The 17,253-nt window shown below is 39.4% G+C and overlaps 1 protein-coding gene across 7 annotated transcripts in view; it reads left to right on the top strand.

Moving 5' to 3' along the window:
- CDON (cell adhesion associated, oncogene regulated) overlaps positions 1-17,253 on the top strand; it is a 94,066-nt gene that overhangs the window by 18,081 nt on the left and 58,732 nt on the right. The gene's annotated exons all lie outside the window — the stretch shown is intronic.

The following is a 17,253-nucleotide window of genomic DNA, read 5'->3' as shown; positions in this document are numbered from 1 at the left end:
CCAAATTCAGAACTTAAAAATCCTAATCCAGAGTGTTGGCAAGAGGTGAGGCAGATTCATTTGATGGTTTTAAGGAAATTTATGTAACTATTTACCAGTTAATTTGGCCAAAACTCTTCAAGTACATTTGAAATTCCTCCTAGAGAGTTATCTTCCTATTTAGTAATAAATAGCATTGTGTGGTAGAGTTTTGTTTTAATATAGCTTACTGTCCCATGATTTTGACCGTGCAGAAGTTCATATCATGTTTCAGGGAACATGACCATGTTCAGTAAAATCGCTGATGTTTTAGCCTGTGATGCTGATCTCTGTTGTAAGTGTACGAAGAGAGTCTATTTTATTTGTTTTAGCTACAAATCCTGATAACGATTCTGAAGTGGAGATTTCTGTTTATCTGCATTTGGTCCTATGCCTGTAGAACGTTTAAGATCAGAATGAATGTTCTGCAGCCTACTGAGTCACTTCTGTTTGTGAGCAAAGTGCTAGTGTTTCTAGTGTTGTCTGTAGTATCTTTTTTCCCTTAGGTTTAAAAGGACCTTTTGATAATATCCATTATTTAAATTTTTTTCACTTTAGCCTATGGTTTTTCTGTGATGCTGTGTCATGCCTTTTGATAGTCATTTGACTTCACTACCTATCAAATTAGGTATCATATAACTATTAGCTATTGATTTTTAAAAATTGACTTAATAAAAAATAAGTAAATATGGATGTTCACTTCCACAGAAGACCAAATAAACTGGGTGAACTGGTCGTAAAGCATTTGTGCTGATTATTAAACAGTTGTTTAGGGGCTGGCGCCGTGGCCGAGTGGTTAAGTTAACATGCTCTGCTTGGCAGCCCAGGGTTTCGCCAGTTCATATCCTGGGCGCGGACGTGGCACTGATCATCAGGCCATCCCACAGGCCAAAACTGGAAGGACCCACAACTAAAAATACACAACTATGTACTGGGGAGCTTTGGGGAGAAAAAGGAAAAATAAAATCTTAAAAAATAAATAAATAAATAAATAAACAGTTGTTTAATAATGTTAGACCATTCTTAGCATTTCTTTTTTAGCTTACTAGAATGTTTTTAAACCTATTAAGTTAGTAGTTTAAGTGACTTTATAATTCCCAGGAAACATTGCTGAGTTTCTCTCAGTGTATGATTATTCATTCGTCAGCATTTATTAAGCACTCATTTTGTGCAAGACACTTCCTAGGTGTTGGCTATCCAGTGATGAACCAATGGAACTGACAGACTAGCGGTTAATCTGGGTCTGGTAGAAATGTTTCACATTTATGTGACCTGTAAATATCGAGCCCAGTTCCTTTTTTGCTGTATAATGAGTCAGGTAAAATCCAATTCTGCATTTTCCCTTCATTTCTCCTCCTTGGCTACAGTTTTTACCCAGGGGAAGTCAGATGGAAATGAAAATCCAGGCCATTACTGAAGGAGGAGAGAAGTTTAAAAAGTGAAGTTTTAGAGCAGTGTGCAGAGAGAACAAGGGGCGAGACGAATTTTGGGGGTTGAATGAGGGACGTATATGACAAGGTGCCTGCCTCTGAAACACCGGTTTTCCAGCAAGGCCTAAAAGTCTGGCCTGTTTTGGAGAAGAATGTTAGTAAGGGTGGGGATGGCGCTCTGGGACAAGGCTGGGTCCTTTTGAGTGGCAGGAACCTGTCAATACTAAGAGTGAAAACGCTGCGTCCAGGGGTTTCGTGGTTGACGTTCAGGATGAAAAGCCACGGTCTCTGTGTCCAGTGCTCTGCTAGGGGACGCTGGATTTGGCCTGTTTTATAACCGGTGTTGGTATTGTGCTGTTGTAATTTACCGATTTAAGACAGGGACAACTTAAGCCTTTAGATTAGTTTCTCAACATTGGTCTTCAAACCAGCACGCTTTAGAAAGATTTTATGTTTGTCTGCAGTAAAGTGAGAAACCACCAACCAAAGACATGTAGTGATTGCTTCCTAAAGCTAAATTTATTCTGAGATTATTTTTTTGCCTACTTTTTATTCTGTTCTAATGAAACAATGATAATAGAGGGCGGTTCTGAATTTTTTTTTTTTTTTAATATTCTTACTTGGCAAATTGTTGGCAGTCTTACATGGGACATACAGGTGTTTTGTTTTATTTTTAAATACTACTGGTTATTGAGGTTCAGAAGTCTGGAACTTTCCACATTGCTGTAGATTGAATTTCGTAAATTTTCAGCACACAGTGATTCATATTGGGGTATGCCTTCTTGGCTCCTTCTCACACCACATGCTTCCCCGTCTGTGAGATTTCTGCCCAAGTGTTCTGATGCGTCGGGATCAGGTAGGATTCTCTCTCAGGCCGCAGACTTGGCTGGCGTTTATCCTTCTCCAGCAGGGCTGGAAACGCCTCACTTCATTTTAAGTGCAGCTTCATTGTTCCATATACTGAGGGCAGGAGGCAAACACCCAAAAAGTGTCTCTCTATATAAAAGCTGTTTTTCAGATGTTTTATTAGTACTGCTCTTGGTTATTTTAATTAGTAGTATGTTTTATTTGCACCCTGAGGCTGTTCAAGCAAAGAATGTAATTCAAATAAACAAAATAGTATCTGATGTTTGGAACACCCACACCTGCCATCTGGGCCTTTGCTCTCAAGGCTGGGGGGAAGCTGGGAGGGCAAAGAGGCGATGATTATGTGTCGTTACAGAATGTTTTAAATGGAAATTCTTGGAAAGCTTCATAACTAAGTAGTTTTCAAATTGGCAATGCTGTGTTCTTCCTAAGCAGTGGTTCTTTTTTTAAGATAAATACTGAGTTTTCATGAGAAGACCTACCTTTTCCATTGTATATGTGTTTCTAACGGTGTTTCCAAAATTCTGTGACTACCTCACAGTAATTTGCCTGTAAAATGGTGGATGACGCTTTCTCAAAGCAAGAAAGTTTGCTTGGGAAATTTCTCCCATTTCTTTGCCTGAATGTAAAGTGAAGGGGCTCCCTCTCAGGTCCTTACAATGACATCGCAAACTAGTCTCCTACTTAGTTTTCGTTTCAACTTTTTTTTTTTAATGAATGAACACACTCTCTTTTTGCTTGCAAACTGAAGTGCTGAACTATATGCTTTTGACTTAATTTTTAGAGCTGAAATTTTGTTGATTTTGGATACCTTTGCTGTTTTTTTTTTCTCCCCCTTTCCTCTTTCGTTAGTATAGTCATTTTTGGAGTCTGCCAAAGATGAGGCAAACTAGTGTAAGAGGTGCATAGAAAAGCTTTTAAGTGTTTTTTCATTTAAACATAGCACTTGTAAAATGTTTGTCATAGAGTTCTAAGCTGGAAAAAAATTGTGAAGTTTTTTTCCGCTCGTAGACAGAACCTAAGCCACACTAAATTAGTAAATGTTAGACTTGACTAACATTCTCTAGGAAAAAGAAATACGTCAATTTAGACCACCAACTATTAACTTTAAAAAATATATCTAAAATATATTTAATTATTAAAATATATTTAAATATTTTATAATATTTTTAAAATATTTAAAACTTCAGGCCCCTGTCACTTTTTGACACTTTTTTGTACCTCAAAAGTCTTCAATGCCATTGTTTTTATGTAATCCAAAAGTTAGAGATGTTAGAGAGTTAGGAAGTGAGATCAAGGTCTCTATTGTTTTATTCTACTTTATCTGCCCCACCCATCTTTTTTTCCCCAACTACCTTGAATATAGGTACTCAACACATTTTTATTGTATAAATGAATTAGAAACTGCTTTTTATGTTTTTAGGCTGCAGATTCCAACTCCACTCATAGTCTATCTTACAAAATGGGTTGAATGAAGAGATTTTAGAGAATTAAGCTAAGGATCCAACCCACAGCATTCTTGTAATTCTAAGACCCAAGTTAATCATATCACATTATGTAAAGAATAAAGTTATAACTCTCTTCTAAATCTCATCAAAAATCAAAACAAAACAAAAACCCTTCATATTGTGCATAAAAGCCGTGGTGACAAGTCCTTAAAGAAGAATCGGGCTATGAGGGTGTATAGACATGTCAACATATAAAATGTGCTCTGCAGATGTAAGGCACGACTAGTGTTCTATACAGAGGAAATGTGAGTATAGTGTAATATAAAAAACTTCAGAACTGTACCAGAACTCATATATCTACATCAGGATTCTGTCTTTAAAGAAGTCTATCACCTTGGGAAGCTGCATATTTAATCTCACATTGCTGTTACTGTGCCAGGATATTTGGAGTTCTTCTGGAATTATCTTTACTCGTTATGGCACTTTTTTAAATTTTGATATTCTTTGATTTTTAAAAAAATAGCCATTAATAAATAAATTGGGTGATAATGTTGGAGTTAAGACTCTATGGGGTTAAAAATCAAGTGTAATCATAACATAATGAGAATGATTTTTATGCGTGGTTTATACATCGACACTGAAAATAATTAACAAAGGATTTTCTGAAAAGTTTTGCACAGAGAAGTGTCCTTGGAATGAGTTTTTCCATCTTCCAAGGTTGAGTCTGTCTGCTTTTGTGGTTTTCCAGTAGTATATGTACGTATTGTGTGTGTCTTTATCTATGTCTGTGTCTCTATCTATCTATATATCTATATCTCCTGTATCAGCGTGTCCTTGAATTGTTTCTTTCGACCATCCTGTTTACTGTTGCCCAGTGGAATGTCACCATGCCGCAGCTCTTGTTTTGTGCATATGCAGCCTAGCAGAGTTGTTCCAGCAAGCTTTGCTTTATTTCTAGAAGCAGTAGACAGGCTGGACCTACTGCTAAAACTGCGTCTCAGGCTCTCCCAGTTGGACTGAAACTTCATGCTATGTTGTGCTGCATTTAGAAAGATATCATGATCTTACTTGATATGTTTTTCTATTTTCTGGTTCATCAGGACATTGTATGTTGATCATCTTTTTTATTTTAACTGCATACCAAAGTTTTCTGGGGTGCAGATTTTCTTCACACAGGCCAATATAAATTTTTACTTATCTTTAGACTTCTCAATCCGTTTGTGGTGATTATGCACTGACTGCATAGTAATCTGTGATTGACTTGTGTGTCCGCTTGTGAACATGCTTGAAGAGTCGCATTATCAATGCACAGCCACTCTTCCATGGTAAGATGACACCTTTGATGAAGCCACGTCTGACCTAATTCCCGTCACCAGTTTGAACAAAGCAGGGGCCACTAAGAAATCTAGACTCCTTCAATTATTTTATGCAGCCAAATTTAAAATTAGAATAAGGTACTTGGAAACTGGTATCACTATGTTCCTTCCAGGTCTCTAGGAAACTTATAACTCAGCAGGTAACGTAATATAAAGTCAGTGTGAGGGAGGAGCAGTCCTCAACCAGCATTGGTTCAAGTTTATTTGTAGCAAAGATATTTTTCTTACATTTCTAATTTTTTTTATTTTGCTTTTTCCTAAATGTTTGACTGTATACATTAGAATATATTTCATGGAAATGAGATTCTTCTTGAGGTTTATTTCCTTGTTATTAAAGTGAAATCTGAACCAAAGCCGGTGAGCGTGAGTCTTTAGTAACTGCCAGAGAGAATTTGTTTCAATTGGTAATGTCTGAGCAAAGCACTGGCCTTACTAACAACTGCGTTCACTTTATTACCTAACACTTATCTAGAGCTCTTTTTCACATGTTTTCATATTCCTCCTCCTCCTCCTCCATCAAGGAGGGTTAGCCACATGTCTGTCTGGATCTTTACAATATCAGTCTGTTTGAGTTTAGCTAGTTCTTAGCAAACTTAAAAATTTTGCTTTTAGCATGCTTTATGGTCACCATAACTCTTATTTTTTCCCATAAAGCCAACTCCAGTGACTAACTGGAAAATCTACTGAGTGTCAGATTTGTGGTAAATGTTGACTCTGTGATGCTTGCAGAGTAATTCCCTTGAAACTTCTGTATTTTGTCTTTTTAATAATCTGTCCCAAATCACTTTTTTAGAATTTCACTGTTTGTATGCAGCTGTGCTTTTAAATATTCATAATATTCCTGTACAACTCACTGTAGATGCCAGAATTATCTTATCTCCACAATTCTTGGTTTCCTGTGCTCTAGAAGCAGGAAGAAATAGTCTCTTTGAAAGAGAGTGGAACAGGAACACTTGACTTTTTTTTAAAACACACAAATATTGTGACTAGAGCCTAACTCCGCTCTCGCTGAGACCCCTTCTCTTTCGGTGTGTAATTAGGACCACATTGACTCCTATTGCAGCTGGCAGCCCCTCACTGTTGCCTTTTTCTGCTTGTGACCTTTGATCTCAATGACCTTTCCTGGGGTTAGTCCTAGGCCCTTTGCATTGTGTTGGAGCTGAAGTGGCTCATGTGGAGTTGATTATTTCTTTGCTCATTTAGCCCTTTTGGTGCCATAACTCCCAGTCACTTCCATTTTCTTCCTCTACTTTTGATGGTACACAGTGAAAGGAAATGCTTTTGCAGGCAACGGGATCAGTTTGTATGCTTGGCCGACTCGATTGAGGCTCTGGAGAAGAGGGGGAAGGGTTGTGAAATCTGTAGATATCAACATTTTTTTAAAAATTCATCTGAACGATTGCACCATCATTAAGTGCCCATAAAATGGGTATTGTGAAGAGCTGCGTTTCATCCCGAGGGGCTGGGTTCTGGGAAGAAGGGAGTACCGCAAGTTATTTACATACACCGTATTTGATATCCTGCAGCTCTACTTTATAAGATTTATATGTTCCTCCTACTGCCTCCGAGCTACCTGGTAGGTCAGAGAATGCATCATTGTCCATTGCACATGACTGCTTTAAGGGGTTCTTCAGTTTCTAAAGAAACCGAGAATAACCCCAGAGATGAACGTGCCAGCTATTAGATGGTGTACTTGTTGCAACTGGATTCAGGATAGCACTTTCTTTGCCTCTCCTTTTCTCACCCTGCTCCTGCCCCTACCCACTCCTCCAGCAAAATCACTGAAGGATGTATGCCAGCTGTTGCTCTCATTTTTCAAGACCCCCATGTGCACAGCCTGAAGGCTGTCACTGATCAAAGGCTTCAGTGAGCATGAGCGAGTCAATAGTTAAGGAATGTGTCTGATTACCCTAAACTGTCGTACCTTTGAAAGGTATATGAGTGTGAAATTCAATGACATTTTGAAACTCATTTTTAAAAAGTCTTGAGTGTTTGATTCTATCCCTGGAATATCATTTTCTGTCTTTTCCTTTTTTGTTTTTAAATTTTTTTTATTAGTATTGTTGATAACCTGGGTTATTTTGAATGAGGACTTGCTCCCCCTTCCAAAGTGGGGTTTTTTAGGATTCAGCCTGATACCTGCTCCTCGATAGGGAGCAGCAGTTCTTTCTGTCTGCTGTTGCCTCCCAAATTCCTTTTAAGTGCTTCAGGGTTCTTTCTGCTTGCCTGCTAGATCTTTCTTAGACTTCCACTTATGTCCAACTTAACTCATTATGTCCACACTTTAAGATGCACTCTCTCCGTTCCCCGCCACCCTCGAAACAGCAACAACAAACCGGGGAAGACCCTGCTGCTTCTCATGTATTTCCTGTCTTAGTAAAGGCACGTCATCCACTCACTCCCTTGTCCAAGGCGGAAATCTGGATAGCAGCCTTCATTCCTTTATTTATGGCCAAAGCAGTGGGAAACAGAGAAGCGGTCAGATAATGGATCGCAAAGATGTCTGAGAGATGTCTTCCTCCCCAGCCCAGAGCATTCACTGTCCACGTCCTATCAGTACTGCCTCTTAAGTATCTTCTGAATACGTCCATGTCTTAAAAAGTTTTTGAAAATCTTTTAAATGCATCCCTTGCTATTTCTCTAGTACAGGTCCCCATCTTCTTTCCCCACAGTCCTCTAACCTCTCTTCCTCTCTTCATCATTCTCCACATTGCAGCGCAAAGGACTTTTCAAAGGTACGAGTCTGATCTTGTCCCTTGCTTGCTTCCAGCCATGAATACTCCCCTCTCAGGCTGAAAGCCAGTCACCCTGCCCTGATTTATGTGGTTCTTTACACTCCGACTTCTGCTCACTTACGTGGCCTCACCTCTCACTGCTCATTATCCTCCTCTTCTTACTCTCCAGCCCTGCTTCCTTGCTCTCTCTGCCTCAGCACACACTATTCTGCACACACACCATTCCTTCTGCTGGGAATTTCCTCCCTCCCTCCCCCCACTCGCCCCCCTCCCCCCTCCCGCCTCGCCCCCTCCCCCCTCCCCCCTCGCCCCCTCCCCCCCCCTCGCCCCCCTCCCCCTCGACCCCACAAGCTTATCCATCTGGTTCACCTGATCCTTGTTTCCTCTGACGAGTCTTCAGCCCACTAAGTCTAGGTTAAGTGACCCTCCTGTTTTTCCTGTAGCATCTCTACTTGCTTTATTCTGTGGCTCACCTATCCCTTCCTAACGGAACTACTTTAATTCCTGAAAAGTTTTATTTCCTAAAAGCCTTGTCTCTTAGCAAAAGCTGTTTCCATCAGTTTTGATGGAAAAAATTATATGTTCCATCCCAATCCAAGATAGCTGAACAGTTTTCACAGAGAGAAAAATCAATCAGCCGGGCAATAAGAACAAATTCACATAGATGACAAACAATATTTTGAAAGTAAATAAATACATTGTGTTCTTAAATGTGATGCAGTGAGTTTATTGTGCTCAGCGAAGGAGGAAGGGAAGACCAGGGGGCGTGGCTGCTAAAGGAGGGCTGGTGAGAAAGTCCTTGGAAGGTGGTGGAGAGGCAGGAAATGGACTTCCAGACAGGAAGTCTTTTTAAGGCTCATAGTTATCTTGCATTCACATTGCACTTAAAGACAAAGTTACAGCACAAAAAAACACCTTATGGCAAAATAAAGGCTAAACGCAGCAGTGCTCCACAATGCGTGGAAATGGTGCACACACACTGCAGACAGAAGATGAGAGAAAACGCTCACTGTCTCCCTCTCACTTGGCATCCATGCACAAAGCACAATGTTTTGGGTTCATCCAAATATAGCAGGCCATTCAAATTCTTTGATATGATATTTTCTGACTAAAATCCATGGTGTCATGTAAATTGGTGGGGATGTCTTTGCCCAAAGCTGTAATGTCAAAGTACCACTTAGTTTCTGATAGAAAAAGTTTCTATGCTGAATAAAAAGAAGACATCCAAAAAGCGGAATAACTTTGCAGGAGCCCTTAAGGCAAAAAGTCCAGTCATTCTGTTAGATAAGTAGGTGTTTGTGTAGCTTCTTTAGTTGTGGCCTTCCCTCGCCTGACTGTAAGCCTCGTAAAGGCAGACGTCCTTCCTGACGCGTAGTAGGCGTGCACTGAGTATTTGTGGAATAGAAGATGACTTCCTCTGCTTTGACCTCTCTTCATGCTTTTTACCCTCTGAATACGCTTTTCTTTCGTCCACGGTTGATTGTGCTCATGCCCTCTTTTCTCAGGCTGAGTAACCTTTAGTTCAGGAACTTTGCCTTCCTCCTCTTCCTTTTCTTCATACACTTCGCAGGATCTTGCCCCAAGTGGATGCCCTATGTACAGAATTAATTGATGGAATATTTCCTGGAAAAAGTAGAGTTGTTTGCTAAGTCTGTGCCAGAAATGATGTTAGCTTCTTAGCTAAATTATTCAAATCTTCAGAATGAAGAAAACTTTGACAGGAGGTTTGAAATTGGATGTGATTAAGATCAAGGTCATTCGACGGGTTAAAAAAAGCGTATGGTGTGTTTGACTTCCCTAACTGAAATTGTGCTGAATTAATCAGTACTTAAAAGTTTTAAGTAAGTTTTATTTTTTTCTTTTGCTTAGTTACTGCAGAAAACTTTTTTTTTTAATTAACAGTTGACAGTGTGTTTTGAAATAGACTCCTTAAAAATAAGGGTCAATCTTTTTTTTTAAAAGCAAGTGATTACTGTTTCATGCAGATTCATTTAAAAAAGGAAACTAACTTAAAGAATTTTCTATTTTAAAGAACTGTACTGATCCCAAAGCCAAGTTTTGGTTCACAGATTAATCAAAGTTATTTCCTAGGCTGAAAGAAAACTATAAGGAAGTTTGATATGGGAGCCTAGGGAGGAGGATGGTCCAGAGAGACAGCTTTGATTATCCTTAGGAAAGCAGAGGCGTTGCTTCGAAAACAAAGGAATCAAATCTCGAAATTCAGGAAAGACTTTTCCCAAAGGATTATTCTGGCAGCATGTTGAGAAGGGGTTATAAAAGCATTAGGTTCACAACCTGAACAATAAGTTAAGTAAATGTTAGGGAAGTATTTCCTTTCTTATTCTAAGACGAAGCATACATACCTTCAGCTTCTCTTTGCCAATAGAACTGCTCCTCTGGCTGGGATGGCATGAGAGTACAGTTTGTTATACAAGACAGATTGCCTGCTGTGTAGATGTGAAGGAGAGCAAAAGAAAGCCCCGTAACTTGGGAGAGACCAGCGTTCTTTAGGAGCAGCAGACCAGGACTCAAGGAGCATGTGCCATGTGAAAGTGGGGGAGCCCTCCGAAGGTCTTTACTGCATGGAGGAAAGAGTTGTCCCCTGATTTGTAGGTTTAATGGGTACTACACTGAACTGTTCTGTTTTGTTTTTATTTATTTTGTACCCTGCAGTCTTTTTCCTGGAGTGACTGTACTACCAGCTACTTTCCTGGGAGCAAAGGGACCACTAAGCATCTTCTCAGATGTTTAAATCAGCCATTCAGAACTGCACTGAAAAAAATGGAGTTTATGTTGGCCATTAACTTCCTCTGAAGATATGAAGGAGGTAGAAGGACTTCCTCATGGTCATGTTAATTCCTTCTGAGACCGTGACTTGGATAAGCCTTAACACTCTGTTTTTCACGTAGGGAATTGATTGGGCCTTTGCCAGAATCCAATATTAAGGCAAGATTGAACCCAATTTAAAATCCAACCCATTGAGTTATTTTACTACCTCTAGTAGTTTAGGGAAGTAGAAGTGTATGTATATTTGCTTTGTGGACAAGGAAAGAAGGGAGAACAAAGTTTTGAAATGAGTGGTAATTTACTATTTTCAGTGCCACCAAATATTCCCATAAGGTATCAGCAGTTTTGCATACAAATTTATTTTTAGGGAAATACGTATTATAAATCAAAACCACACAGTATAACAGTGACCTCTTATTCCTACTTTAAAATGAATTTTGGGTAAAAAGCAGAGATTTTATGTTCATGGTGTTTTTTGTAACTGAAAGTTCAGTTTGACAAAGTTTGAGAAATGTGACCTGCATTGTCCATTCCTTTCATTCCTTTTGCAGTTACTTTTACGCAAAGTAGGAATATAGTTAGAAAAATCCGTAATAGATTAGACAGAACATGTTGCTTTATGCCCTATCAAATATTTTAATTAATTGTACAAATTCATGTTTATATCCACCCTTTGCTTCCCTCGGTGTAAGGATTGTAGGGGAGGAAGACATTTCCTCTACCCACTCTAGGTCCTTCTGGCTGGACTACAAATTAAATTCACGTGAGACAGAATAACAGGAGAAAATTAAACAAAGCTTTATAATATGTATACATGGGAGAGACCCAGAAAGACTGAGTAACTCACCAAAGTGGTAGAAGCTCTCACCTTAAATACCATCCTCAACTAAAGACAAAGGAAGATGTTGGGCGGGGGGAGTCAGTTATGGGAGATTATCAGAAAAGTGCAGTAAACAAGAGTAAGGTTATCATGCAGATTTAAGTCCTTGCCTTCCACATTGATTAAGAGTTTCTAGAGATAAGGTCATCCCCCGCTTCTTCCTGGTACAGAGAGGGAGATACCTTTACAGATGGAGATTTCCTTGACAAATGTAACTGTCTCTTAAGAAAGGGTAACTTCTACTTTTCAGAGTTTCTCTCATGTCTGCAGTTTTTAAAAGTAACCAGCCCAAGATAATCCTCATGCCAAAGAGATGTATGTTGGGGTAGCCAATTCCAGTCCCCTACAGGGTCTCAATCACTTGCTGGTGCACAGGGTTTACCCCTCTGTGCATCATATCTTGATGGTGGTTGTTGGGGAGAGGGCTATATGCTGTTGTCGTCTTTTCGGAAAACAACTTGACAATGTGTATATATTAAAAGTCTTAAAAATGTTTGTACTTCTTGACCCAATAATTCCACTGTAAAAAATCTATCCTAAGGACATAATTAGAAGAGATATTCATAGCAGTGTTATCTGTAATAGCAAAAAAAATACGTGTATACACACATATAAAAAAAGGTAGCCTAACTATCTGAGAGGGAAGGTAAGTCAATTAAAGTACATCTGTTCAATAAAGTATCCATAGCTGTTACAAATTATGTTTATGCATAATTTTAATGAGTAAAAATGATCATTAGATAATAAATGAATAAAACAGGATTTTAAACTATATTGCATATATGTTATGATCTCGGTTATATAAGTATACACATATATGAAAAGGATTAGAAAGAAATGCATTAAAATATCGATGTGTTGGGGCTGGCCCCGTGGCCGAGTGGTTAAGTTCGCGCGCTCCGCTGCAAGCGGCCCAGTGTTTCGTTAGTTCGAATCCTGGGCGCGGACATGGCACTGCTCATCAGACCACACTGAGGAAGCATCCCACATGCCACAACTAGAAGAACCCACAACGAAGAGTACACACCTATGTACCAGGGGACTTTGGGGAGAAAAAGGAAAAAATAAAATCCTTAAAAAAAAAAATATATCGATGTGTTGTAAATGGTGGAATTGTCATGTTCTTTTTTGTACATTTAGGTATTTTCCACATTTTCTATGCTGAGTGTGTATTTTTTGTCAATGAGTATTTGTAGAAACTTTCTGTTAACAATTTCTACTTGTAAAATAACATATTCATTGTAGAATATGTGAAAAAAAACTTGAATATTTTGTTTAAAATATCACCTAGCATTATGTTAACAACACTGGGTACTTTAAAAAAAATTCTAAGTAAGAAAAACACTGAAGTCTGAAAAATGACAGTGTGATTTAAGAGAGAATTCTATTCCGTCTGATATGATTTAAATCAGAATTCTGTTTTTGGTTTTTGTGTGAGAGTGCAGTTATGTGTCACTTGATGGCCTACGTTCTGAGAAATGCATCTTTAGGCCGTTTAATCATTGTGTGAACCTCATAGAGTGCACTTACACAAACCTAGATGACAGAGTCTACTACACACCTAGCCTATATGTGTGTAGGCTTAATAACATAGATATTAAGGCCTCTGACCTGTGTATAAGAAGATGGCAGGAATCTTGGTCAGTTGTGGTAAACTTGGCTAAACAAAATTGTTCATTTGCTAGAGCAATGCAGGGGAAATTTATATATATATATATATATATATATATATATATATATATGTATATATTTAATTTTTTCTGGTAACTTACTAGTCAAATAGCAATAACACTGATATCATTAAGAGTGTCCTTTTGGGGCCGGCCCTGTGGCCGAGTGGTTAAGTTCGCATGCTCCACTTTGGCGGCCCAGGGTTTTGTCAGTTTGGATCCTGGGCGTTGACATAGCACCGCTCATCAGGCCACACTGAGGTGGCGTCCCACATAGCATCACCAGAGGCACTCACAACTAGACTCTACAACTGTGTACTGGAGGGCTTTCGGGAGAAGAATAAAAAAAAAAAGATTGGCAACAGTTGTTAGCTCAGGTGCCAATCTTTAAAAAATAAAAAAGAGTGTCCTTTTTTAACAAAGATAGTCCTTTTAAAAATGGCATAGCATGGGACAAATTTTCCTGTAGTGCTAATGGATGTACTCTGACCCATCCATCATCTCACCCTCCTTGTGGTCTGTGATGTTTATTTGTAGGTTGGACCTAGGTTGCTATTGGTGGCTGTTGAACGGAACTTCAAGCTACCTGACCCACGTGGCAACAGAACCCAGGTCCTTGTCCTCATTATCCCAGTTCTCAAACAAGCCCAACAAGCTTGCTGTGGTTAAATATAAACCAAGTCAACAAATATTTGTTGCCTGTTATGGTCATAAGTTCTTTCCAACTTCCAAAATCAACTGACAGCATGTTAGCCTAATAGAAAGATAGAGTTAATAAAGGATAGTCCTGTGTGCTAGTATTTAGGTAGCAATAATGATCTGTGAAGTTTTAAAGGACAGCTGTAAAGGAACTTGGTACAGCATGTGCTAGGGTTAAAGTTGACTCTGGAATTTGTTTCACTGCTTTGTAATAAATAAATAGCTGAGGAAAGATTTGGTGAAAAAAAGAACTACTCCTCCTTGTCCTCATTCTCTCAGGAAAACGTCTCCTGTTAACAAGTTATTTGAATGTTGACTTTGCCCTGACTGCCTACCGGTGGTGTGTCAGTTCTTACCCTTGAACCAAGTGAGAATTCAAATAAACCAAAAAGAGTTTTCACACAGCTGGCCTATTCTGCCAATGAGTGGTACCAAAATATCCTCTCCCACTTTTTCAAAGAGGTCAGCAAGAAAAAATTTAAAAGGCAGTCCGTGAACTGATAGTCTGTGATCTAGATAAACTTGAGTTTGCAGCTTGTAGATTTTGGAGTACACGGCATAGAGATGTGAGCAGACCTTGGGAGATATTATTGGTTTTATTAAAAGCGTACCTAAGGTGCCTGCTTTGTATTACTCAATTTTATCAATGGTTAGAATTCACCTTGCTTTGCATAAAAGAATTTGCATGTAAAATTCTCATTTCTAAACTGTCAGTAACGTAACTCTGTCATTACATTTTGTTGTATTCAATAGTCATGGACTTTATGTCCAGCCCTGGCCAAACAGGAACGTGAGGGAGAATGTGCAGACATAACCACCCCTCTGGATCCCTTGCCTAGCATCGTGCCTGGCATAGAGTAGGCACTTACTATATCTTTGCTGATTTTTAAAATCATATATATGAATGAATAAATGAATGAAGGAGTAAACAATATATCTGGAATATGCTGAATTCAGATGAGATGACAGTTCTCTTTAAATAGCACTCTTTAAGGTACTTCTGGGAATTGCATCGTGTTAAGGTATTTCTTTCATTTTAGGAACCGTCTGTTAAGTGCCTGTTTTCTGCTAGGCGTTAGAATTTACAAAGTTGAATATGAAGCCATTCTTGCCTTCAAAGAGGACATAGTTACGTAACCAGATAAACTGCAGAACAGAGTGGAGAGTGCAGTGGTCGGTGGGTGTCCCAGGTGTAGAGGTGGCATAGAGAAGGGAGAATGAGCCTTATCTGGGGGATGGCATGGGCCATCTAAGCAGAGTGCATGAACTTAACTACTACCAGGCTGGCCCCTTGTGAAACGTTTAGTTTTGCTAAATGTGGTATCCAATCTCTATATTAAAAAACCCCACAAAAACAAACCTTCACTTGATTGCCATCCATCTCCAGCACTCCTCCCTATTTTCCTTTTATACAAAATCCTTGAAGGGGTTTTCTGTGCCTGCTCTCTTATCTCCTCCTTTCCCATTCTACCATGAACTGAGCATCAGACTTGTCCCTTCTCCATTGAAACCGCTCTTGTCAATGTCATCAGCCATCTCCATCATGCCTCTCTCACGGTGTCTCATCTTATTCTACTCAGCAGTGTTTGGGACAGTTGATCACTCTATTCTTCTAGAAATATTTTTTATTTTTCTACCTGGATATAACATTCTCCTAGATTTCTTACTATTTCATTGACTACTTTTTCTTACTCTTCATTGCTGCTTCCTTCTCCTCTGTTCAGTCTGAAGGTTAGGGTAACCCACGGCTCCTAGCTGGTCTCTCCTCTCCTCTTTCTACCTATGTTCCTTAGAGTGCATCTAGGCGCCTAGGTGTTAGTAGGTCTAACATCTGCATCTCCAGCTCTGACTTCTCCCCACAGCTCCAGACTCCTAGATGGCTGTTGACCTGACAGTAGTCCTCGGATGCCTGATAGATACCTCAGACTCACCTTGGTCAAAACAGAGCTCAGACTAAGCCCCTCTTCAGTCTGCCTCCTCCCCTCCAGTCTTCCCCATTTCGGTCAACAGGGCTATTATTTATTCTGTTACACCAAAAGCTAAGAGTTATCCTTGACACATCTTTATCTCACACTCTGTATCCAAGCCTTCAGCAAATTCTGTTGGTTCCACCTTTAGAGTATATTCTGAATCCAGTTACTTTCACCACGTCCTGGTCTAACCCACCACATGCTCTGCTCTCTCCCGAGCGATTCCATTACCTCCTACTTCATCTCCCTCTTCCTTTCCTGCCCCACTTCAGTGTAGTCTCCAGGGATCTTTTTAAATTTTTTCTCTCGTCATTCTTTTTTTCTTTCTTTCTTTTTATTGAGGTCATAATAGTTTATAGCATTGTGAAACTTCTGTTGTACATTATTATTTGTCAGTCACCATATAAATGTGCCCATTTACCCCTTATGCCTACCCCCAACCCCATTCCCCTCTGATAACCACTAAACTGCTCTCTTTGTCTATGCGTTAGTTTATCTTCCACATGTGAGTGAAATCATACAGTGTTTGTTTTTCTCTGTCTGGCTTATTTTGCTTAACATAATATCCTCAAGGTCCATTCATGTTGTTGTGAATAGGATGATCTTGTCTTTTTTTATGGCTGAGTAGCATTCCATTGTATATATATAACCACATTCTCTTTATCCATTCTTCAGTCAATGGGCACTTGGGTTGCTTCCACTTCATGGCTATTGTGAATAATGGTGCAGTGAACATAGGGGTGCATAAATCTCTTTGAACTGTTGATTTCAAGCGGATAAATACCCAGTAGTGGGATAGCTGGGTCGTATGGTATTTCTATTTTTAATTTTTTGAGAAATCTCCATACTGTTTTCCATAGTGGCTGCACCAGTTTGCATTCCCACCAGCAGTGGGTGAGAGTTCCCTTTTCTCCACACCCTCTCCAACATTTGTTGTTTTTTCTCTTGGTGATTATAGCCATTTTAACAGGTATAAGGTGCTATCTCAGCATAGTTTTAATTTGTGTTTCCCTGGTGCTTAGTGATGTTGAGCATCTTTTCATGTGCCTATTAGCCATCTATGTATCTTCTTTGGAAAAATGTCAGTTCATTCCAGGGATCTTTTTAGAGCACGAATGAGATCACATCACTGCTCTTCTCTAAGTCCTCTAAGTGCTGGCCGTCACATTTGGAATAAATTCCAAAATCTTTACCATGGCTTTTGAAGCCAGAGAGGATCTGGCCCAGCCATCTTCTGTGCTCTTTTCCTGGCTCATCCCACTCCCACCGCACTCGTCTTTGGATGCTCTGCAGACATGCCAAGCTCAGTCCCCACACAGGCCTGCTCTTGAATCTCTCTGTTTGGACAATTCATGAGTCTGAGTCCCCTGTCT

The sequence above is a fragment of the Equus przewalskii genome, chromosome 6 (genome assembly GCF_037783145.1).
Source record: "Equus przewalskii isolate Varuska chromosome 6, EquPr2, whole genome shotgun sequence".
Lineage (NCBI taxonomy): Eukaryota > Metazoa > Chordata > Mammalia > Perissodactyla > Equidae > Equus > Equus przewalskii.
The sequence above is the reverse complement of the archived record's forward strand: the minus strand, read 5'-3'. Positions and strand labels throughout refer to the sequence as shown.